At 39.1% G+C, this 24,000-nt stretch overlaps 1 protein-coding gene and 1 long non-coding RNA gene across 12 annotated transcripts in view; one reads left to right on the top strand and one right to left on the bottom strand.

The window, feature by feature from the left end:
* The window catches only part of LOC135105079 (uncharacterized), a 190,212-nt gene extending 185,876 nt beyond the window's left edge, over positions 1-4,336 (top strand). For all 8 annotated transcript variants that reach the window (XR_010270690.1, XR_010270693.1, XR_010270692.1 and 5 more), the window contains 2 exons: positions 3,582-3,718; positions 4,050-4,336. The gene's annotated coding sequence lies outside the window, so the exon portion shown is untranslated. The remainder of the gene's footprint in view (positions 1-3,581; positions 3,719-4,049) is intronic.
* On the bottom strand, positions 4,329-13,106 carry LOC135105081 (uncharacterized). Of its 4 annotated transcripts, none has more exons than XR_010270695.1 (5): positions 12,975-13,106; positions 6,843-6,989; positions 6,495-6,632; positions 5,231-5,379; positions 4,329-4,661 (listed from the first exon to the last, which is right to left on the bottom strand). It is a non-coding gene; the product is annotated as an uncharacterized LOC135105081 (long non-coding RNA). The 4 variants fall into 4 exon arrangements; XR_010270697.1 differs by having other exon boundaries at positions 6,862-6,989; XR_010270694.1 differs by having other exon boundaries at positions 12,971-13,085.
* Between the last annotated feature and the right edge of the window lie 10,894 nt (positions 13,107-24,000).

Raw genomic sequence — 24,000 nt, 5'->3', positions numbered from 1 at the left:
GAGAGAGACTGCAAGGAAGCAGCGACTTAAAAGGATAAATACTAAACCTGAGTAAGAGAGAGAGACTAGCCACAAAATAGAAAACAAGGCAAGAGTAACACGAGAACAGAACACACAGGCATCTCGCGGCGGTGCGTTTATTTTTGTGTGAAAGTGAGTGCAGCGTGCAAGGGGGAGTGCGGCGAGGTTTTAAAGTAAGATGAGATTCTCCCTGATGAATCTTAATAGCAGAGAGAGAGAGAGAGAGAGAGAGAGAGAGAGAGAGAGAGAGAGAGAGAGAGAGAGAGAGAGGAAAAAGTGAGGAGGGGCAGTGGGGGTTAGCAGGCAGTAGGTAAACAGACAGGTAAACAGACAGACAGAGAGAAGCACACGGACGGACGGACGGACGGACGGACGGACGGACAGACACATACACACACACACACATGCACACACATTTTAATAAGATTTCAAGTAAAGTACACAGCAACTCCTTTTACCATTCCATTTTAAGACCAACTCCTGTTCATTTCCTTCCATTTCACACACGTCTCCCTTCACACCCTGTCCCTCTACACCTCTCCTTCGCCCATAACCTCTTCCCTCCCTCCCTGTTCGTTCCCCTGTTGCTGAGCCATAAACCCCGAGCTCCCTTACCCTCCCTCTTTCCCAACCCTCACACGAGCAAAAGAGTCCGTGTGGCCATAAATAATACGAGTCAACATAACCTGCAACCTACAACCGTTTGTAGACGTAATGTTGGAGAATGAGCGCGGAAAAGCAGCCAAACAGAAAGGTACTGGAGGAGATGAGAGGGAAGAAAAGGGAAGGGAGAGGGGAAGGAAAAGAGGAAAATGGAAGGGAAGGGAAGGGAAATGGAAGGAAGTGATGGAGAAAGGCAAGAGGGAGAGGAAATGAAAGGAAAGGAAGGGAAGGGGGAGGAAAGGTAGCATAGTGGTATAAGAGAGATTCAGGTCACATGTTTTTCTATTTGAATAATTTGTAATACAAGTCTCTCTCTCTCTCTCTCTCTCTCTCTCTCTCTCTCTCTCTCTCTCTCTCTCTCTCTCTCTCTCTCTCTCTCTCTCTCTCTCTCAGCTCCTTTAGAGAAGATGCTGGAAATGAACTAACAAGTGAGAATGATATTAAGAACTTAACGACTGTGACGCGTAGTTGAAGAGAAAGAGGGAAAGGAAGAGGAACTTACGGATAGGTTTAACATAAAGAAATAAGAGGGAAAGGAAGGATGCGAGGGAGGAAGGTAGATAAGGAAGAAATGTACGAGGGAGAAAGGTAGATAAGGAAGAGAATACGAGATACAAAGGAAATTAGGATGGAGAGAGGGAGCGATTTTTAGGGAGATATTATTGATTATGAAATTGATAGATGAAGTGGTGGTTGTTACTGAGAGGGAGAGAGGGATATGAGGGGAGGACGGAGAGAGAGAGAGAGAGAGAGAGAGAGAGAGAGAGAGAGAGAGAGAGAGAGAGAGAGAGGGTGGCATATAAAAAAAAAAAATCAATATTCACATATAAAACACGACACACACCAATGAGAGAGAGAGAGAGAGAGAGAGAGAGAGAGAGAGAGAGAGAGAGAGAGAGAGAGAGAGAGAGAGAAAGGTATGCTACAATCTGCTTTAGTTAGGCCCATTACCTCGATCCCTCGATAAGCAGATTACGATAATGAACTAGATATGAGTTCCCGTATTCTTGTGATTGACCTATCAGCTTAATATCACTCACCCACTTCACACACACACACACACACACACGGCTGTACATATTATAAAGGCCATGACTATAGAGTCGTTGTGAATTGTATGCCATTCAACACATTGTTTTAATATGTAAGATTCCATTAGTGTTTTACCTTTTCCGTTAATGGGTAATGTGATGAATATGTTGTCCATATGAAAATTTAAGATGTCCATTTATACTTGCATACCCACCTACGTACAGTCAACATAATCTAATACTTACAAAAGCCTCCTCGTATGCGTTCGTGAAGTCTGTATTGTATACTTATTCCGAACGAAATGCGTCTACTTGTATTTTATTATCGATCTGAGTTACAACGTCACGAGAAAGTAATTGAGAATCTTAAAAAGTAAAAACACCAATAACTGCAATCAAACTTTAAAACGTTAAAGTAACTCTAAAGAGAAGGAAGGAGGACTAGAGTTTACAACAAATCACACGAGCAGCAGCAGGCATTGCACGCACAGCGGTCTGCCTGCCATCAGCTGCCAGAAACGAAAAGAGGAAATCTGTTAATTCACCAGACACAGTTGTGCTGCGATGGAAGAGAGACAACCGCGTCCTCCCATCGGAATCTATTTGGAATATTAGTCCCTGTCCCGGGCCATTGTGCGCCGTGCATTATCCTAAGCTCGCAGCCACGTCAGGGCCAAGGGCGGGGAGGGCCGTGGGGGCGGTGACTGCTGTTGGCCACGCCGGTCTTCCCGCATTGTGGAGACGCCCAACAATGGCCCGCTGCCACCATTGTGTGGCTTTTGTACACGTTCGCCAAGTGGTCGCGGCCACTCCCTTGATTATGACGACTCCTTTATGTATTGTGGCGGTGGGGAGTGAAGGGGCGGTGGGAGAGGAAGTAGGGATGCCTGGGAGGGGAAGGCAAAGGGAGAGCCACGGAAAGAGACTGAGTCAGAGAGGGACGGAACAGAGGATGAGGCAGGTGCAGTGGAGGCATGAGGGAGGGAGGGAGAGAGGATAGGCAGTGACAGACAGGAGGCGTGAGTCACGACCTGTGCGTGAGGCAACGCTCGATCCAGGTTTGCTTATTATGAATATGAAAGAACTTTGAGATCACCGACTCTGAGTGGAATCTTGAAAATTATCACATTCAGGTGACGGAATACACACGATATCTTTGACGGCGGATCACGAGCGAGTCACCGTCTGTCTGTCTGGTCAACAAATACCATAAATGAGCGAGCAAGCATGCAACTACTTGCCTGTCAGATCTAATCTAACCTTTAGCGTACGTATATGTAACACACACATATATATATATATATGTATATAACGGGAAGAACGTAGGACTTAATTCATGAGCGTGATTTTACGCACTATGACACCAAAATAACATTGTTAAATAAACCTTGTACAAAGTACATTGTAAAATCGTTATTCTTGTAAAATAGGAAGCAAGCGCACGGTATGTACATTTTTCAGTACCGTATATTTACCACATAATGAGTGCAACTTGCTGTTTGTGAGGGGCCAAGGGGTGGGGAGGCTTGGGGTGGTCAAGGAAGCGTACTCGTAGGAGGGGAGAGAACAGCGGTTACGTAGGGGTGTAGTTACTTTGGATGTGTGAGGTGACAGGGAGGGGAGAGGGGTGTAAGGGTTTAGAAGACATTATTGGGCTATGGGAAGGGGAATAGGGGGAATGTGTATTGACCCAGGCTGTGGTAATCAAGTGTGGGTCATTTTGGGTGTTTGAGTAAGCCCTCGTAGTCCCCACTAACGTCTGTTTTTAATTGGTGCACATTAAGCCCAGAGGGGAACACACACACACACACACACAGTTCAAATGGCTAAGGTGTATCTTTAACTTAATAAGCTCCTATTTTTCAGCTGCACGTGTTGAGTATCCAGGCAAAAACTATTTACTAGCTCACAAGTATCGTGGAGGTGGTTCGTATGTAAAAAATGTGCTGCTTTCGTCCGGACTTATGCAAACTGTGGCCAGCATGTGAAGAAGCAGAGAGGAGGTACGGTTACTATTTAAGTATTAAAAGAAAGGTGGTGGTGATTTTTGTAATTGGCTTTTGAACGTGTAGAGAGAAATCGTTCGACCATTTTTATTGTTCTATTGTTATATATTATTATTATTATTATTGTACAGTAGGAATGCAATACCAAAAACATCGATGACCAAAAAATGTTGTTCTTGTCATTGCCTATATTCATCACATTAGAGATAAACTGTATAATTGGAGTCAGTCCAGCCCCTTTCCGTGTTTAGTTAGTAGTATTGTTTTTTTTTTTTTTTATTTATTTATTTATTTTTTTTATGAACTGTTAGCTCCTCTTTGTTCGTAGCTTTTCACCTAGAGCCAGTGAGATCAAGAAGCACCACGGCGCACTCTCGAGCAGAAGAACAAAGTTCACCACACTCACGGCAAGTCTTGCTTGGCTTCTGCTTGTGTAGCAAGATTTAGTTAATATGGGCATGTTTTTTTTTTTTATTCACCTAATGATTGTGAGCTGAAGATCAAAATTCACTGAATGTCAATTATGTATAACGCAAAAAAGGCAAGAAGATCAAAATTCATTGTATGTCAATTTGTATAACGCAAAAAGGCAAGAAAGTAAAATTCCTTTGATTTCTGGGTGTCTCATTGGTAGGCATCATCATTGTACGGGTATATATATATATAGCAGTTCATTGTTAACGAAGGTTTACACAACACATGCTCGGCACATCCTTAAACTTGCTACTGCATTAACTGTCTTTTGGCCTTCAGCTCCTTACCATTCAGCGATATAAAAACCATGGGAGGGTACACTTGCAATCCACAGTTTCTAGTCCACCCAGGATGATGCGGAGTTCCTTTAACTGAGACCTTTCTAGACGTTTCCCACGCCAGCTATCACGAGATAACACACACTTATCGATTTCGCTGCTGAGTGCATGTCATCATCATCATGATACTGTTGGAAAACAAACGTGCACGTTTCAATATTAAACAGTATTATTATTCCCTATATCTTCATATTTTTCCTTGATACATTCAGTTAATTACTATTGACCATACTCATTCCGTGAATTACTGATAAAAGATGAAACGGTGGTTACACCCCACTAATTGGCTTACATAAATGGCAGGAAATGTAATAAATCTTTTCTTCCAAAAAAAATTTGTACAACAATAAATCCTTCTCTTCCAAAAAACATTTCACGACAATATAACCAATATTTTATTATTAATTTAGGGTGATATACTCTCACCCGACCAAGCAGCAGGTGAAAGCATCTTAGGTTAACAAAATAGCAGCTATTGCTATATTAACATACTGATACTGCACACTCGATGCTGCTTGCTCTACGTTCTCTCTCTTTTTGCTTTATTTAGAAACTGAGTATTTATTTGTACGTGTATTCCTCATTACAAACCGTCATTAACAAAATATTTTTTTGTTTCCTGCGATATGTAGACCAAGGAGTGGGTGTAACACCCACACTGAGAGTAGTTGTATGTTCTGACACTATTGCTACTTGCCGTGGAAAAGCATCAGAGCTGCTGTATTCAGGAAGCACGTACGACAGCCTCTCTACTGCAGCGCCACTGTGACTGATGAGAAGTGGCGAATTGTGCTGGTAACAACGTAAGTGGTGTCTCACGACAACGATGTATCCACGTGAACGAACCTGTAAGAGAATTTAAGACCCATTAAAAAGAAACCAATTTTATGATGCGCGAGTTTTCTTCATGTCCTTTCCTTTTTACAGTTATATATCAATTTGAGACAGAACCATAGATGTTAGATTACCACTGATGGGAATTATTAAGAACTACGTCAACAGCGCTCACTACATTTACAGGCGAATTAAAGTAAATTATGCAAATATCTTAGAGACCGTCAAGGGAGAGTATTCTTAAAACAACATCCCTGACGACGTGGAAGTAAGTCCACTCCAATGAGCCTGTGAGCTTAGTGGAGAAGGAGTAATCTTGAATGCCTGGGTAATCAGAGCCTCCTATGCTAGGCTCTGGAATTTTTTTATTTATTTATTTTTTTATTTTTTTTTTATTATCATCACTGAGTAAAGATAGTTCTTGCAGAACTATGTTGTACATATGAATACAAATTAAAGTTAACCAGTTCATTAACTATACACCTGTCTATCACAATATTCACAGAAAAAAGTCATCTTGAGATTTTCACACACACACACACACACTTGAATTGTTCCCTTACATCAACAAAAAAAAATAAATAAATAATAATATATATATATATATATATATATATATATATATATATATATATATATATATATATATATATATATATATATATATATATATATATATATATATATATATATATATATATATATATAAACATGAAAAATTATAATATAAAAAAAATTGTTACCCATAAGAATTCATATTAGTTACCCGTAAAAATTTTGTTTTCTCTAAATCATTTTCAGAGAACGGATTCACGCGGAGACTAATGTATATACGAGTAACACATATTTAAAACATTTTCAGAGAACGTATTCACGCGGGGACTAATGTATATACAGGTAACACGTATTACGTAATATTTTACTACTACAAGCTTCTGACTTTATAGCCGACCACAACTTGCATATGTATATGTTGACTACCACCACAATCATTCCCACCATTACCACCACCACCACCACCACCACATCCTTTCATCAAATGATTAATCTCCGCTCCACCGTCTCTCCCTTCTCCTATGTATTACCACCACTAAATCCCTCCCTATACACCCACCACTTGCACTCACTAGTAGGCTCTAACGATGGACTGCTGTCTGGTAGTGACTTGTAATCACCACCACCGTCATGTCACGTGATCATCATCTTGCTGGAGATGGGCAAAGGATGGAATGGCGGGATCGCTATCTTCGGACGTCACGACACAGCTGTGGAATGGAATCATAAATAAGTAATTTTTTTCCAACCTAATTTTTGTTTATTGATGAAAATTATAAAGACAGAAGCACTTATTCCCCTTTCAGTTTCATCAATATTCTTTGCACAGTTTTTACCATAACACTTGATTCAACTTTCCCCCCCCCCCCCCGACTTGCTAGAAAGCAATGACACCAAAAACGATGAGGTTGGCACAATACGTAGGTGGGCTTTGCTTGCCGGGAAGTGCCAGGCCTGATAGTCGGCGTGGGGACGCAACACTCAGGAGGCTGTCCACCCGCGTCATTATCGACGGCTTGTTAGTGCAACCAGACCGCTCCCTTATAACTGGCCTCCATAAACTCAACCTAGAAAAAAAATAAATAAATAAATAAATAATCGCAATAGAAAAATAATAAAGGATTTTTCATAAAATTCAGTAAACTAAAATAGCAAGGTGGACTGCCCGTCAACTTTTAAAATACTGTATTTTTGTTTTCAAACTTATCCTTTTTCCTATATGGAAAAAAAAAAAAGTTTTTTTTATTTCATCCCTTGCTAAGAAATAAGTTATGAATGACAATGTTGTCAGACTACCAGAAGTGAACATTAATTATTTAGTAATCAGTGAATTTGAACTGTTCCCTCGAGTCAAAACAAGATTATAAAAAATAAATAAATTATAATAAATTCCATGAGAGAGAGAGAGAGAGAGAGAGAGAGAGAGAGAGAGAGAGAGAGAGAGAGAGAGAGAGAGATTCCCCTTATAACTTTCATTTTCTTTGTCAGATAATTTCAGAGAGAACGTAGCAAAGCGTAAACTAATATATACATATGTTATCACGGTTTTTATTTAACCGATTGCTGCAACCTAAACTGACCACAGTGCCTGTCACAACAGGCATAAAAAGAAAGACTGTGGAAGAGGCGTCGCCCTCCACCACCACTACCACCTCCAATACATGATCAGTCTCCCACCACCTGTTTGCTGCTACTATCAACAAAATCTAGTCACCACGCACGAGTAAACCCTGCCACTCGGGAATATATAATTACTCAGTAGGAACACCTTTCACGTCCCCACCAGGTGAAGGCTTTTGTTTTCCTGTGATTGTTTCAACCCGTCAAAAACTAAACCTTGAGGTTCCACCCACTTGACCTTCCCTCACCCGGTCCATGCCCTGTCCCTTCCCGTGATCAGAGCATTCCCCTGTCATCTCCCTCTCCACCACCCACCCACCCACCAACCCTGTCCCTCTCCACCCACTGACATCACCCACCCACGCACCCACCGAGAGAGAGAGAGAGAGAGAGAGAGAGAGAGAGAGAGAGAGAGAGAGAGAGAGAGAGAGAGAGAGAGAGAAACCTTTATCCCTGTATGGTGTTAATCCTCTGTATGGTATTAATCTAAAGGATTTATCTTTAAAATCCCAGACCCTGCTGCCACACATGCAAACGGTGTAGTGGACTTATTTGTGTACATTTGTCGTAATCCTCCATCTTACCTTTAAGGGAAGACAGAGGCTACTCAGGAACTGCACTAATTATTTATATACGAAACACTTCAAGGTTTAAGTCCAGGTAACTGAGAGTTAAGGCGGGGGTTCTCAGTGTGGTAAATCACAAACACAGTTCAGAAAAGTTAACATTATTAACCAGTAATTACAAAACATTGCAACGATGCACACAGAAAAAAAAAAAAAATCCACCACATATTAAAACTTCGCGTGACCTTTCAGTAAATCTTGACGTCACTATTCACTTTACTTTAGCAGGGCTTTATCGACTAACTCAGGTCATTCAGTAACAACACATTAACATGTAAAGACACACATAATATAATCACAAAAGAATAATGAAATGTAACATTAAAATATTAGCACTACATGCGAAGTGCCACAAAAGATATTAAATCACTCTTTAAAATTGTATTATATCAACACATGAAAAATAAGATAAAAATATATGGAGACCGCAGTAAACTGGAACAACATACTAAGTCGAGACACACAAGGCACTTAGGAAAAATCTTCTAAGTATTACTTACGACCAAGACGAGACAGAGAACAACTGGGAGCTTCATTGTGCTGTCGAGTGTGAGCACCTTTTAGAAACTTGTAACACTCCACTATTGGAGTCTAGTTAAGGTCTGAGAGGATCGTTCGCTGCTTCGCCTTATATTTAATTTTGATGACGGCAACACCGACCTACTTTATTGCTATCTACTACTTTAAAGTTTAAAATCTAGCTAGTTTGTACACTCTTTTCCTTCACTCCACACGATCACCAGGATGCTTATACTTCACTGTAGGTTTGTAAGAAACGTGTCTCGGTGGGAGTCTATGGTTAACCACACGAACATGTGTAGTTTTCCTATGTCCTTCTAGCTCGTGCATTACTGAGGCTAATAGTGGGTCACTGTTTTTTGAGGTCAACGACTTGTGTAGACTGTTAAGTAACTTGATCACTACTATGGTAAGATTGATTACGAATAAGTTAGGTTCATTAACTGCAAGGCCTTAGTCACCTTTACTCAGCGCTCGGGTGCCTCGGCATCTGGGTAGGCACCGTCCTGTTCGTGACCAGGGATGACCTAAGTGGGACACGGCCTCACGAGGGGTCACGTCGGTGGCCTCGGGGGCAATGCTATAGGCCTGGGTGTCTTGGCTACGACACATTCACTGGCAACACCTATAGATCTGCCGTTTCACATCACCTTATATCTTTGACCATTAATATTGTACGGTACATCACCATTCTCAAGTCACGTGTCGCGTCGCCTTGATGCTGGCGATGGATATGGGATGGAAACCGGCTAATCATATCTGTGGCCTTGAAAACAGTCGTGGCGAGAGGGAAAAGCGTTTCTGAATACTCACCTATGATAGAGTTGCCAGGCTCATTTTAGGAGATACCAACTGGCTCCGAAGATGACTGCTTATTAGAAGAAAACAAAGCTGTACCCGTAGGTAGGTAACGATAGGTAAGGTAGGAATTGGTAGAATTTTTGTTCATTAGTGTAGGAAAATTTCATTGTGGAAACTTCCATTGTTTTGCATCTGTTAAGATGTCACCAACTAGGCCAGACTGATCACGAGGTGCTGATGTTATGTCTACGTCCTCTGGCTGTTCCCGACGGCACCTTCCCGAGGCAGTTAGCAGCGGGCTGGGCGTGCGGCAGGAGTAATACCAAGCAAGCCTGCCGGTGGGTCTCCGTTGAACTCAGTGCTGTGAATGTACGTATGCACAAACTCCAAACAAACTCTTAAAACTAAGTGAAGTGATGTCAGTTTAACTAATAACAAAACAGTGACGTATTGTTAGTCTCTCCAGTAATCCGAGACCTACCACCACCACATTACTATAGTATCCCGTGATGAGTGAACTTTTCTGTTGTTGGTGTAAATAAATTGTATATATTGACTTGATTCAAACTTTCTTTGAAGCCTACTCATGTCACGCTACTTTAAATGAAATATTCCTGCCGCTGGCATAACAAACAGCCGAGTAGGGAATAAAGCTGTATATATTATTTATTGATTACGACAAAGCCTACGACAGAGAGGCCCGTGATAAGCTAGTTCAGGTGCTGCGGGCTATCTACATCTACCTATCTACTCGTGCACCAGGAACGTGCTCCGCTCCGTCGCCATCACGGCCATGGCGTTTATGAGCCAAGGGGCCCCGTCGCGCTATTAGTTATTTACTGTATATATGGACAATGCGATGCCTACTCATATCACGCTACCTTAAATATGTTCCTGCCGCTGGCATGACTGAGTAAATGAGTAAGCAATGTTGAAGGGTGTAGGTGCTGAGTTTTTTAGGGGATTTACATGCACTGGATGGATGAAATAGTTATCTTGGCCACGTCCAGAGAAATGTCCTTGACTATTGTCAGCAATATAGCATGGTGCTGAAAAGAAAAGGAAGTTTCTGGTGATTCCTAAGAAAGCAGAGGACACTTTGGCTAACAATACGCTCCACTACACTATCGTATGGTAGTAACTATCTGTAGCTGTGGGCGTGGCTCAGCGACGACGCAAAAATGAGCACTGTATCGAGATAACACGAACCATCCAACGAGTCTCAACTAAATAAGTTTCCTATATTTCGCGTCGTTAAGAACAACATGCCCCACAACATGCCAACTAGCTCAGGGTATTCCAGGCCGCCATGACGTCCTCTCTCCTATGTACCACGGAGACTGGCTCACGCACCACCCCAACAAGCTAACTGTACAATATAAGAGAGCAGTGAAATGTTTGCTAGGAGTGAGGAAATATACAGGTCCACAGCTGTGCCCGGTAGAAGCCGGGACCCCACCCATGCAGGACGTAATTACGAGGAAGAGACGCAATTTTATAGATCCAAACTGTATCAAATGATGAGGAGTCTTTGCACATGGTATATGAAGTGTGTAGAAGAGCGAATGTCCTAGTACAGATTCCACCACACGAAACCATTAGAACCATTAGAGGTAAGCTTCCACTAAAAGTGTGTTTGTGTGTGTGTGTGTGTGCGCGCGCGCAGGGCAAAAAGACAGGACTGCTGGTTGGATAGGTGGTTACTTAGACAATAGTTAAAGGTCACATCCACGTCAGGAAAGGATGAGTAGGCGGGTTAATCTATCATCACACCTAGTCCGCTACCAGTGTCTGTGTATCTTAGCTAAGTTTACCTTAAATTTACACTTAGAATTGTCTTTCATCCATATATGACACCAAAGCATATTTAGGTCAATTAGGTTAGGGTCTCAAACATCCACTACCAAAATAGTATCCTTGTCCGACCCTTTAAAATATTATTTGCGAAAAACGATAGGACACGCCACCTCAAACTTTAAATAACCTATAAAGCATATCCATACGCGAACATTCATTCTATTGTATTCCTCCACGCAAGTCTCATCAGTATAGATTTAGAATAAATAAAAAAAAACTTTGCAAGGCACGCGCCAAAGAAAAAAAGTGAAATAATCATGCGTGACCGCCTGAGAAAACCACATACAACACGTCTTGCACATTGCCCACTTACCACTATACCTAGGTGAATATTTTACGCCTTAGTATGGAACTGTTATAATGAGAGAGAGAGAGAGAGAGAGAGAGAGAGAGAGAGAGAGAGAGAGAGAGAGAGAGAGAGAGAGAGAGAGAATTATCCTACACATTTTCTTCGACTGCAATGTTTCAAAGAAAATGTTCATAGCGAGGATAACCTGAATTATATTTCAGACATACGAAGCAGTACAGTATACTCATACTGATTCAGCAAAAAGCGAAACATTCCATATTTGGAGAACTACTTACGAACTTGGCATCTAAATACATCTACTATTGGAAAGGAATGTGAAATTTTTGAAAGATTGCTACTTCCTACAATTTATTTGGCAAGGAAAATGTATGGTGGAGGAAATACTCTTTCCCAAACAACAAAGTTGTGAGAATGTCAAATTTTAACAGACTTCCTCCTAAAAGACCACAATGTAATCACGTCGTAATCTTTTAACCAGAGGTCTTCCCTCGTCACGAACAGCCCGCCCCGCCCTAACGAAGTTTCATATTTTTACTCTCAAATCTTTAAAAAAATATATATATATATAGTTTGGGATCTCAATTCTTTGTAATTGTCCACACCTCGGCAATCATAACCTGTAATTGTCCACACCTCCGGAACCATAACCTCTATCATCATCAGTACGTAATCCAACTTTTTCCACCTTCACCACCGCCATCACCACTACTCCACATCAATGGCCACCAATTATAATTTAATAATCGGGAGTATTTACAAAACCCCTAAAATCACCTTGCTCAAGGATCCTACTGGTTACGTATATAAAGTGCACATATTTTGTCTTTCCCAGTCGGGCGTTCGAACATTCGACCGGCGAAGGTTTCTCAAGGCTAAGGGTTTTTTTTGAATGGCCGATGTTGGGCATTACAATAACGCCTCAAAGTATCACTATACAACAAGAGCCCCATGTTCCTTGATCACCATCACCACTAGAACTTAAAAAAAAAAAAAAAATAGATACATAAAACTATCAAAAGCTCCACTAACATCAGTACTCAGCAAAAAAAGAAGTAAATAAAATAAAAAAATGAATAAACGATATAGTAAGTAGATAAAAATATATACGAAAACAAATAAATGAAAACTAGAACAAACCTCGGCTTACATCACCTGATCCACAAGCACCGTTTACACAACCATAATCCCAACAACCGCTCACCGTCACCATATCCTCCACCATCATCACCAACCACAGCAGCGAGGTCCACCACAGGCAACGACTGCAACCATCACTACAATCTAAAGCCACACACACAACTTCACTTCCTGTTACCTGCCTCACACGTGCAAAAATCTTGAATCCAGTTCCCAGAAGAGACCCTGGCCGCACGTCACTCCTTCTCGTCTTCTAAGCTAACACTGGTAGAAATAAGGATGAGGGAGGTGGTTGCTGTGTCACTCAGTTTTTCGAAGCTCAACTGAATCTTGCTTGGGTTGTGTGACTGAGATTTCATTACTACTTTACTGTGGATGAATGAGTTTCTTCATTGAGGCAAACATAAAGAAATATTAATAACTGATCGCATTTAATAATTGGATTTTTTTTTTTTTTTTTTTTTTTTTTACAGTTACATTACAAAAAAACGGTGACTGGGTTTTAAGGTCTGGTTCAAGACGATTAGAAACCCACCTCGCACTGAAACGCCAATTCCATCTTCACAGATTCTAATTAACTTTCTTTACTTCATTATTACGTGAAGGACATCAAAGGCTTGCAATGGACGTGGGGAAGGGAAAAGGGGATAAGATTAGGGAAGGGATAACACTTCCCTTAATGACACACGCGTACTTTCCTTCGTGATTCCCATGAAAATTGAAAGAGCGATTGATGGGTTAATTTCGTTTAGTTTCCAATGTGAATTTGACTATCAATATTATTTACTCTGTATACCTTGTGTTGGGAGTAAGTGCTAAGTAATTCATCATTCTCACTCACAGAAGACATAATCTTTCAGCATGGACAAAACCTTGAAGGAAAAGTACTTAAGTTACTAATAAAAACAGAAAAGAAAACGGACGTCTTCTTTCTTGAATTATTAGGCAAACTATTTTCTTGCACATCCGCTAATAAATTCAGAATAATGATATATTTTGGATGAATTAGTTCCAAATTTACTTTACAGCTAATATATTTACAAGTTGATGATGTTCACTTGTGAAAAAAAAAAAAAATATGGACGAAAGGAGAAAATTAAGGAAAGCTGTACTTGTATCAGTTAAATTGATAAAACTCTAATTTCCTTATCAGTTTCCTTTATATTCCTTTGAACCATTGGCGTTAATTCGTATATATATATATATATATATATATATATATATATATATATATATATATATATATATATATATATATATATATATATATATATATATATATATATATATATATATATATATATTAAGAAAACCGCAGGATAACTGGATACATGTCCAATTAATCAATATTTTTTTTTATTATCTCAAACTTCGGAACTTCACTGTTTACCTTTTTTTTTTTTTAGTATAATTAAGTAAACGTACGAAATTAATTATTTTATAAAGGATAAACCAAATTTTATCATCTGATTTCAGTTTGATTAATTTAGATAAAAAAAATATTTTAATTTTACTTTACTATAGCTAACTCAGCGTTTGAGAGAGAGAGAGAGAGAGAGAGAGAGAGAGAGAGAGAGAGAGAGAGAGAGAGAGAGAGAGAGAGAGAGAGAGAGAACCTAACCCATTTCACTTACCTAAATTCCGCACTTCTTTCCATCAAGTAAAAAAAAAAAAAAAAAATTCCTAACAAATATCAGCATTTCTTCAGACACTCCGAAAAAGGTAAACTCACTTCTTTTTCTTATCTAGCTTGAGCAGTTCTCCCTGTCGAGTTGTTTCAGCGTATCAGTGGCAGGGTCAGGACGAATGAAGGGGCCCGCGAGGCACGTAATGGGCGTGATGGATGCAGGGCGCGCTGATCGATGGCGTCACGGTTATCAAGACACTGTTCACCTGCAGTTTATGAAGTCCCCATGCAAACCTTGGCTGCAGGAGAGGACGAAATTATTACACTCCTGAGACCGTGGCATTATTCCTCTCTCTCTCTCTCTCTCTCTCTCTCTCTCTCTCTCTCTCTCTCTCTCTCTAATTAGGGACATTTCTCTCGTTTCACATTACGTTCTCTCATTCCGTCTTGATTACAGAGGGAACACGCTCCTTAAATATTTCTTGTCGGATGCCGCCTTTGATAAACAAGGCTTAATAAAAGACCACTTAAGTCCTACGTTTTGCGGGTCGTGTGGTCGTGTTTCCCCAGCGCTGGCGTTTACCTGCAACTAACGACTGTATCCACATCACAGAACAGCGCAGGGGATTATCTTAAATGCGACTGCGCGTTTTGACGGTATACGCACTTTATTTTGCAAGATATTAAGCTGTCCTCATTTAAGTTTTTGTTGGTAAAGGGATGTAATTTCACTGTAATGCTACGTTTATAGAGTAGCAAGTATCTATCACACCAGACAATGTAGTAAATCAGTTATGGTACGGTATACGCACTTTATTTTGCAAGATATTAAGCTGTCCTCATTTAAGTTTTTGTTGGTAAAGGGATGTAATTTCACTGTAATGCTACGTTTATAGAGTAGCAAGTATCTATCACACCAGACAATGTAGTAAATCAGTTATGTACTAAATAATTGTTATACTGTTGAAATTTGACGTCTTTAATGCCTGAAATAAATCAATTGATGAATTATCTTTTTTTTAAGACTCGACAGATTCATGTAACAGTTTGATGGAGAGTAAACCTTTAAAGCTCAAGACACTATTAATGGCCTTCTTCTAGTGTGCATGTAGCCAAAGCGTGTATATATATATATATATATATATATATATATATATATATATATATATATATATATATATATATATATATATATATATATATATATATATATATATATATATATATATATATATATATATATATACTTATTATAATTGTTTAGTAACCCACCATCCACTTCCTCCTCTACACACACACACACACACACACACAAACACGTATATATTTCACTTCTATACTTTCTCTCTTTTGGCCTCGTTACCTTATAAACATATAACTATATAAACACCCACTACCTACCTTTACACACACACACACACACACACACGCACACATACACCTTCCCCCCTGTCGCTTCGTCATCCTAGTATAAACAACCGTATAACTCTTCCCCCAGTTTAATAATGAAATGTAGAACGGGTCACGTTACAGATGTTATTACTGTTACTGTTGTTACTGAATAAAAAGAGAGGAAAAAGGATTCAGTCCGTAACCTCACACAGAATGCACTTCTTGTTTATTTATTCTTTTTTTTTTTTTTAATATATGTACGGCGTCCTCTTTTTTTTCCAATTTTTAATCAACGCACAGTAGTTCACAGAGATTTATGCATGCGGGATATCTTTTTTAATTTGTGCAAATTTATGCATCACTGACCATCACTGGTATGCGTGCGTACCGCCAAACGAAACTGTACATGACCTAGCAATTGTTTAACTCTCGAAACATCATAATGCATCACCAGGGAGGCTATTTTTGGGCACTCCAGTTGTAGAGAGAGAGAGAGAGAGAGAGAGAGAGAGAGAGAGAGAGAGAGAGAGAGAGAGAGAGAGAGAGAGAGAGAGAGAGAGAGAGAGAGAGAGAATGGGTGTAGAAAGACGGACAGACAAATATTGCACATGAAAAAAAAAAATAATGATAATCACTATTCTAAATAGAAACATATAAGAGATTGACTTATAGACAGCATCGTCCACACACACACACACACACACACACACACACGGCAATTACGACGAAGGGAATAGCGAGGAACCTAATACCGTAACCACTGGTCGAGACCGGTGCTTCCTTAAGGCCCTCACTGATGCACGAGACTCTGTTGGCTAACGAGTCAGGGACAGAGACAGAGACGGACAGACGGACAGAGAGAGAGAGAGAGAGAGAGAGAGAGAGAGAGAGAGAGAGAGAGAGTGTGTGTGTGTGTGTGTGTGTGTGTGTGTGTGTGTGTGTGTGTGTGTGTGTGTATAATGAAGACATATTAATTGTCAGAAACGCCAAGTAATATGTAAGAGAAAATTAATCTCATTGTTGTAAAAAAATTTTACTGGAAAAAAATTCATAATGCAGCAAGGCAGTTAGTACCAACAGCAGCATCACCACCACCACCACCACCACCACCACCACCACCACCAGAATCATTAGCAGCACAAGCACCAGCAGCAGCACCACCACCAACAGCACCAGCACTAGCAGCAACAGCAACAGCAGGAGCAGCAACAGCAGCAGTAGTAGTAACAGCAGCGGCAGCAGCTGCAGCAGCAACAGTAGTAGTAGTAGTAGTAGTAGTAGTAGTAGTAGTAGTAGTAGTAGTAGTAGTAGTAGTAGTAGAAGTAGTAGTAGCAGCAGCAGTAGTAGTAGTAGTAGTAGTAGTAGTAGTAGTAGTAGTAGTAGTAGTAGTAGTAGTAGTAGTAGCAAAACAATAATAGGAAGATCTGGAAGTTTCACATCTCTTCTCTTGTTAAAAACAGATTATTTATGTGTTGTTTGTTTCTTCCGCCAATACTTTCCCTATTTTAGATTGCTTCCTCCACACAGGGGCCATACCCGTTCTTATATGGAGTACTGCTCTCATAGATGGGAGGCTCAACATCCCTTCTAAAGAGTTTGGAGTCAAAAGCTTTACGTCTCATCAATTCCTCTAACAGACTACTTGGATTCTCTCACTCACCGACACAATGTTGCATATCTTACTATTTTCTATCACTGTTCCCAAAGTTACTGCTCTTCCGAACTTGTAAACCGCATGCCTCCCATCTGATCCTTTTGTGGCCTCACTGCCCAAGACTTCCTACTTAGTCTCATCCCTTATTCTGTCCACCTTATTGATACAAAAGTTAACAAGTACCTTCACTCTTTCATTCCTGTTACTGTATTCTTTCTTCCTGTTACTGTATTCCCTCTTGCCTACGGCATAAACTATTTCAAGAGAAGTATCAAAAAACCTCAAGAAATCAGTTGGTTCTCTTACTCCCATTTTTTTCCTTTGGCTGATCTCCCTCATTCACACAACAACAACAACAACAACTACTACTACTACTATTACTACTACTACTACTACTACTACTACTTCTACTACTACTACTACTACTACTACTACTACTAATAATAATAATAATAATAACAATAATAATAATAATAATAATAATAATAATAATAATAATAATAATAATGATAATAATAATAATGTTACTAGGTACTACTATTAATACCACCACCACCACCACCATTACTACTACAACACCAACCACGAGCACAGCAACAACTACATCTACAGACGAATATGAAGCAGGCCTCGCTAGAGTAATGTTTCCCCTCGTCGCTTAAAAAAGAAAGACGCGACTCGAGACGGGCAATAAATCCGTGTAATCCGGGTTGCCTGCTCCCTTGTTGTATCTCAGCGTCGCGTCTGACTTACTCGCCTTCCGGGATTACAGTCGCCACCTGCAGGCCTCGCGCGAGACACACTAACGCTCTGTAACGTGAGTAATTCCTGGAGGCACCTCTTGGGTATGTACTACGAGGCCAGTGTTTGGCTGAGGAAACTGAATGGATAGTATTTCAGTCCCCGTTCAGTATCCGTCCTCCCTGACCTCGTAGAAAATGAAAGATCGAACACATGATAAAGTGTGGCTGCGCTGGAAGAGTTTCAGAATCGTGTGGTACTTTGTGTGGGATGTGAAATTTTTTTTTTTTTTTTTTCAGTGTCAAGTGGCCATATCCAAATACAATTATTTAAATATCATCAATGTGATTGCCCTATCATTATGCATTATTAAGTAAGGTTATCTTGTATGCATGACCACAATGAAACCTCTACCACCAGTTGTTAGTTCCAAGACCATACATGCATAGCTTCAAGTTCAGACTAGATAAATATTTACTGGAAAAGGCTTTTCTCTATCGATTTTTTTTTTCTTAATAAAACTGTCTTTTCCTGTCTTCCCAATGCAAGTTATAGGGAACAATTAACGTTAGCTGAAGTGTAGCAAATTATCCTTTTTTTTTTTCTCTTGTCACTCTTTACTATAAAACTTTCATGTACATGTTTCCGATAGGTTACATGATGATTTCTTACTACGTCTCTTCCTACCTTTGATATGCGAGGGACAGAGAACAGTCAGTGTCAGCGAAAGTGTGGCATATTACACTTCTTTATTTCTTAACTTAATATAAAACTTTCATGCACACGTTTCTTATAGGTTACATGGTGGTCTATTCTCACTGTCTTTTTTGGCATGTTGGCAAAGGGAGAGGTGTGTGAAAGGAGAGCTTTGTTCTATTTTTACCGTGTTCTCCCACGCCTGCAATCGTGGTGTGCTGGCATATGTACACAAAAAACATAACAGAAGCTGCCAGAAGCCATCAGGTCTACACGCGACAATCCTTGTATGAGAGGCACTTACCTAAACAATATACTTAATAATAACTTATTCCATTCGTCACACATACCAGTCATACATAGCTGCTAAATGTCATCTGTTTCATATGCACGGACGTACTTGTGTAAAATCGGACACATGTTAATATGTAGCCATAATAAGAGAAGATATGTGCTACTTAATATCTTTATCTTTGTGTGTGTGTGTGTGTGTGTGTGTGTGTGTGTGTGTGTGTGTGTGTGTGTGTGTGTGTGTGTGTGTGTGTGTGTGTGTGTGTGTGTGTGGGTGTGTGTGTGCGGGTGGGTGGGTGAATGTTTGGGAAAAAATAAAGAAACATGGAAGACACGAAGAAAAACGGGCGGGGGAGGGGAAGGGATGCGAAAAAGGAAAGCAGGGCCACAGGTGTGCTGCTTCCCACGTGAATAACATAAGAAAATAATAAAAAGACCGGCCAGGGAGAAAAAAAATGTGCAATAACCAAGTTTGACAAATGGTCCGTGAAATTCGCCCAGTGTGTGTGTGTGTGTGTGTGTGTGTGTGTGTGTGTGTGTGTGTGTGTGTGTAGTGGAGAGTGTAAAGGCCTTTGAGTTGAGTAGAGCATACGAAGCAAGTTTGAATACAGAGTAGGAGAGAGAGAGAGAGAGAGAGAGAGAGAGAGGAGAGAGAGAGAGAGAGAGAGAGAGGAGGAGAGAGAGAGAGAGAGAGAGAGAGAGAGAGAGGCGGGAAAGGTAGGATGGTGAGAGGTAAAGGATGGAAGTAGAAGTAATGCTGAGTAGTAAATTCACATTATGCTTTTTACTATACTTGTTTCTTCAAGGAGCCTCTTTGGAATAACATTATTTGCAAAATGTTCATTGATACAAGGTACTACTATTTTTTTTTTTTCGGTCATGTTCTCTAAAGTATTTGTGCATAATCAAACACTATGTTCATGCTATTTGAGACAACTGATGCAAAACTAAATTATACCTATTCAACACTTACCTATCATTCGGTCCTATGCCTTAAACTATTTGCGCATAAATCTAGCACATCGTTTGATACTAATGTAAGAAAGAAAAAAATGTTATTTCCGATTTATCATTTACCTATCAGACTTTTTCTTTATTTTTCGTTTATTATTATTATTTTTTTTTCTATTTTCATTTTCATTTTTATTTTTATTTTTATTATTTTTATTTTTTTTATCAAGAGACAGCATTTTATCACTCGCTCAAATATCAAAAGCGACTCACTTCAAACTCAATAAAACGAACGAAAGCCTGCATAAAAGTCAGGACCCTCCGCGTGATGGTACGAGTTTTCTCACGCCATCCGAAAACAGATCAAAGAGACACTGCAAAAAGGAGGAACAAAGAACAGGATCCTCAGTCTGTTAGTTCTCCGTGACGGCCCCGGACGCCTCGCCTCACGCTCCTTCCATTTTTCAGAATAATCATAAAACGTCTTACTTTCCAGGCACCGAAAGAGGCCATTCATCTCATTTATTGGACTCGCTCCTTTTTGCGGTTCTTCTTCCCTCACATGACGCATCGCCGAGGCTCCAGTTCCGTGCCTCTGCCGTCTACGTATGTTCTTATTGTTACTGTTACACCTTTCGTTGTCGTCGTCGTCGTCGTCATTCACTTTCTTCTTCTCTTTCTACTCCTCCTCCTCCTGCTTTTGACCTTCTCCGTATTCTTTTTCCTATCTTTTCGTCGTCCTCCTCTTCCTTATCCTCTTCCTCCTCCTCCTGAGCTTTTCCCTACTTCTTTCTTTTCCCTCTCCTCTTCCACTTTTATTTTTTTCTCTCTCTTACTGTTGTCTTTGTATCTTTAGCAATCTAACAATGAATCAAGTTCAAAGTTTTCCATTCGGTCAGCAGCGACACTGAGTATTTACCAGAAAGCAAGAAACGAGTTAACTTGACAACTAAACTGTTTAAAACGAATAAGTCTGGGGTAAAAGAAAATATAAAGAATGATTTATGGATAGGCCACACAAATATTCTTAGTCTCTCTCTCTCTCTCTCTCTCTCTCTTTCTCTCTCTCTCTCTCTCTCTCTCTCTCTCTCTCTCTCTCTCTCTCTCACTTTCTCCCGGTGAAAAGTATGTTTCTTACACGTCAGGAATAAAACAAAGCTCTTGACATCAAAATAGTACATTCACTCCCACAGACGCCATTCACTTACACATTCCACGCACGCACCTCGAGGTTCAGTCACACTTGGCGGGCACCCAGATTTTGTTTCTAAGCTGCAGTGGTGTTTACTGAAATTATAAGTATACTGCTATTCACAATGAAAACCCTGCCATTTTACACACCCCAGCCTTGTTTCACGAGCGTGGTGCATGACATACTCGTATCTATCACGTAGAACAGCAGTGATTGTTTCCTTCCACGAGTACACACACACACACACACACACACACACACACACACAATGCACACACAGCACCTGTGAGTAACTATAATCAACCAAGTAAGTGGAGAGCATCTAAGGAAGAGGATTATATAGCAGAAATTGATGAAAATCAGGTAAAAGAGTTAATAGAGCAGATGGATTCTATGGACATTGAAGATGTAAGTACTAGAATAAAGAATATTTTATTAGGAGCAGCTGTAAAGGTTTTTCCACCAAAGAAAAAGAAAATTATGTTAAGCAAAGTAATAATGCAAGTTTATCTGGATATGATAATATTTGTTGGTATACAAGGAAAGCATACCATAAAGCTAGACATAAATATAATCTGAGGAGGAGTGAGGATAATAAGAAAGATATGATAGAAAAAAGCAAGAAGTACAAAGCTGAACTGAAAAGAGTACACAATAAGGAAAAAGAAAATATGTTGATTAAGTTAAAAGCAAACAGAAATAAAGATCCAAAAACATATTGGAAAATATTAAAGGAAAATGATGGAAATAAAAGCAAAACTACACTTACACTTGCAGATTTTCATCAACACTTTAAGAATCTATCAGAGGAAATTAGTGAAAGTGATAAGCATTTAAGTGAACTAGAAAGTGCTACAATTGAATCTGGGGAAGAGGAAACACTGAATGAGCCCATTACAGAACATGAAGTGTTGAAAGCTATTAGAAAACTAAAGAATGACAAGGCACCTGGATATGATGATATTGTTAATGAATATATTAAAAGTACAAAAAATATGCTTAATTTGTATGTTAAATTTTTTAATAGGATTTTGGATACAGGATATTTACCTAAAGAATGGTTGATAGGGGTTATTGTCCCATTGTATAAGAATAAAGGTGATGTTGATGACCCACACAATTATAGGGGTATAACTTTGTTAAGTTGCTTAGGTAAGGTATTCACATCTGTGCTAAATGACAGGTTAACTTCTTATTCTGATAGTCATAATATTATAAAAGAAAATCAAGCTGGATTTAGGCAAGGTTATAGTACTCTTGATCACATATTTTTATTAAAGAACATCATTGATCTGTTTTTATGGAAGAAGAAACAATTATTTTGCCTTTTTATTGATTATAGAAAGGCATTTGACACAGTTTGGAGGGAGGGGCTCTGGTATAAGATGGTAAAGGAAAATATTGGTGGTAAAGTCCTTAATGTTATTAGAAATATGTATTTGAACATTAAATCATGTGTTAAGTTTAATGGAAACAAGTCAGACACTTTTATTTGTAATAGAGGAGTAAGACAAGGTGAAAATCTTTCTCCATTATTATTTGCCCTTTATGTAAATGACATTGAAAAGTCTTTAATAGAAAACAGATGTAATTACTTACTATTTGATGATAACTACCTTGATTTACAATTGAATTTATTGATAATGATGTATGCTGATGACACAGTAGTTCTAGCTAATTCGGAAGAGGAAATGAGGAATATTCTTAATGCATTGGAGTTATATTGTGACAAATGGAAATTAGAGGTAAACAAAAATAAGACAAAAATTGTTGTATTCAGCAGAGGAAGACTTAATTATGACAATTTTCATTTTGTATTTAGTGATGAAATTATAGATACAATTGGTGAATACAAATATCTTGGTGTCTTATTCAATTATAATGGTAGGTTTAGAAATGGTCAATTGGACCTTAAGAAAAGAGCAACAAGAGCTATGTATTCACTAATTGGAAAATGCCGCAAACATGATCTACCAGTTGATCTGCAACTTGAATTGTTTAACACCATTGTAATGCCAATTATGACCTATGCTTGTGAAATTTGGGGATACTGTATTATTAGAGAAATCAAGCAGTTGCACATGACATTTTTAAAACATGTATTACATGTACATAAATATACAAGCACTGATATTGTATATGGGGAGTTAGGGGAATATCCTATTGATATTGTTATCAATACTAGAATGATTGGCTACTGGTCAAGGTTAATAACAGGGAAAACTACTAAGTTAAGCATGATTATGTATAAAAGTTTGTTACATTTAGACTCCACAGGCATGTATTCATCACCTTGGATTTGCCATATAAGAAATATTCTTAACAATTGTGGTATGTCAGGTATTTGGATGGATCAACAAACTAATAATCCAGAATGGTTAAGGAAAGCAGTTGAAAACAAACTTAAAGATCATTGGATAACATCATGGTTTAGAAATATTTCAACAAAGGGACTTTGTAAGAGTTATAGAATGTATAAAGACTTGTATTGCAGAGAAGATTACCTATTGAAACTTAAAAAGAGTATCAGAATGCCTTTGATTAAAATAAGAACAAATAACAATAGACTACCTGTTGTGAAAGGAAGATATGATAGTATAGATAGGGAAGAAAGATTATGTACTTTATGTAGATGTAATGTTGTTGGAGATGAATATCATATTT

The sequence above is a fragment of the Scylla paramamosain genome, chromosome 11 (genome assembly GCF_035594125.1).
Source record: "Scylla paramamosain isolate STU-SP2022 chromosome 11, ASM3559412v1, whole genome shotgun sequence".
NCBI classification, from domain to species: Eukaryota; Metazoa; Arthropoda; class Malacostraca; order Decapoda; family Portunidae; genus Scylla; species Scylla paramamosain.
This window is presented reverse-complemented; position numbering and strand designations above follow the sequence as displayed.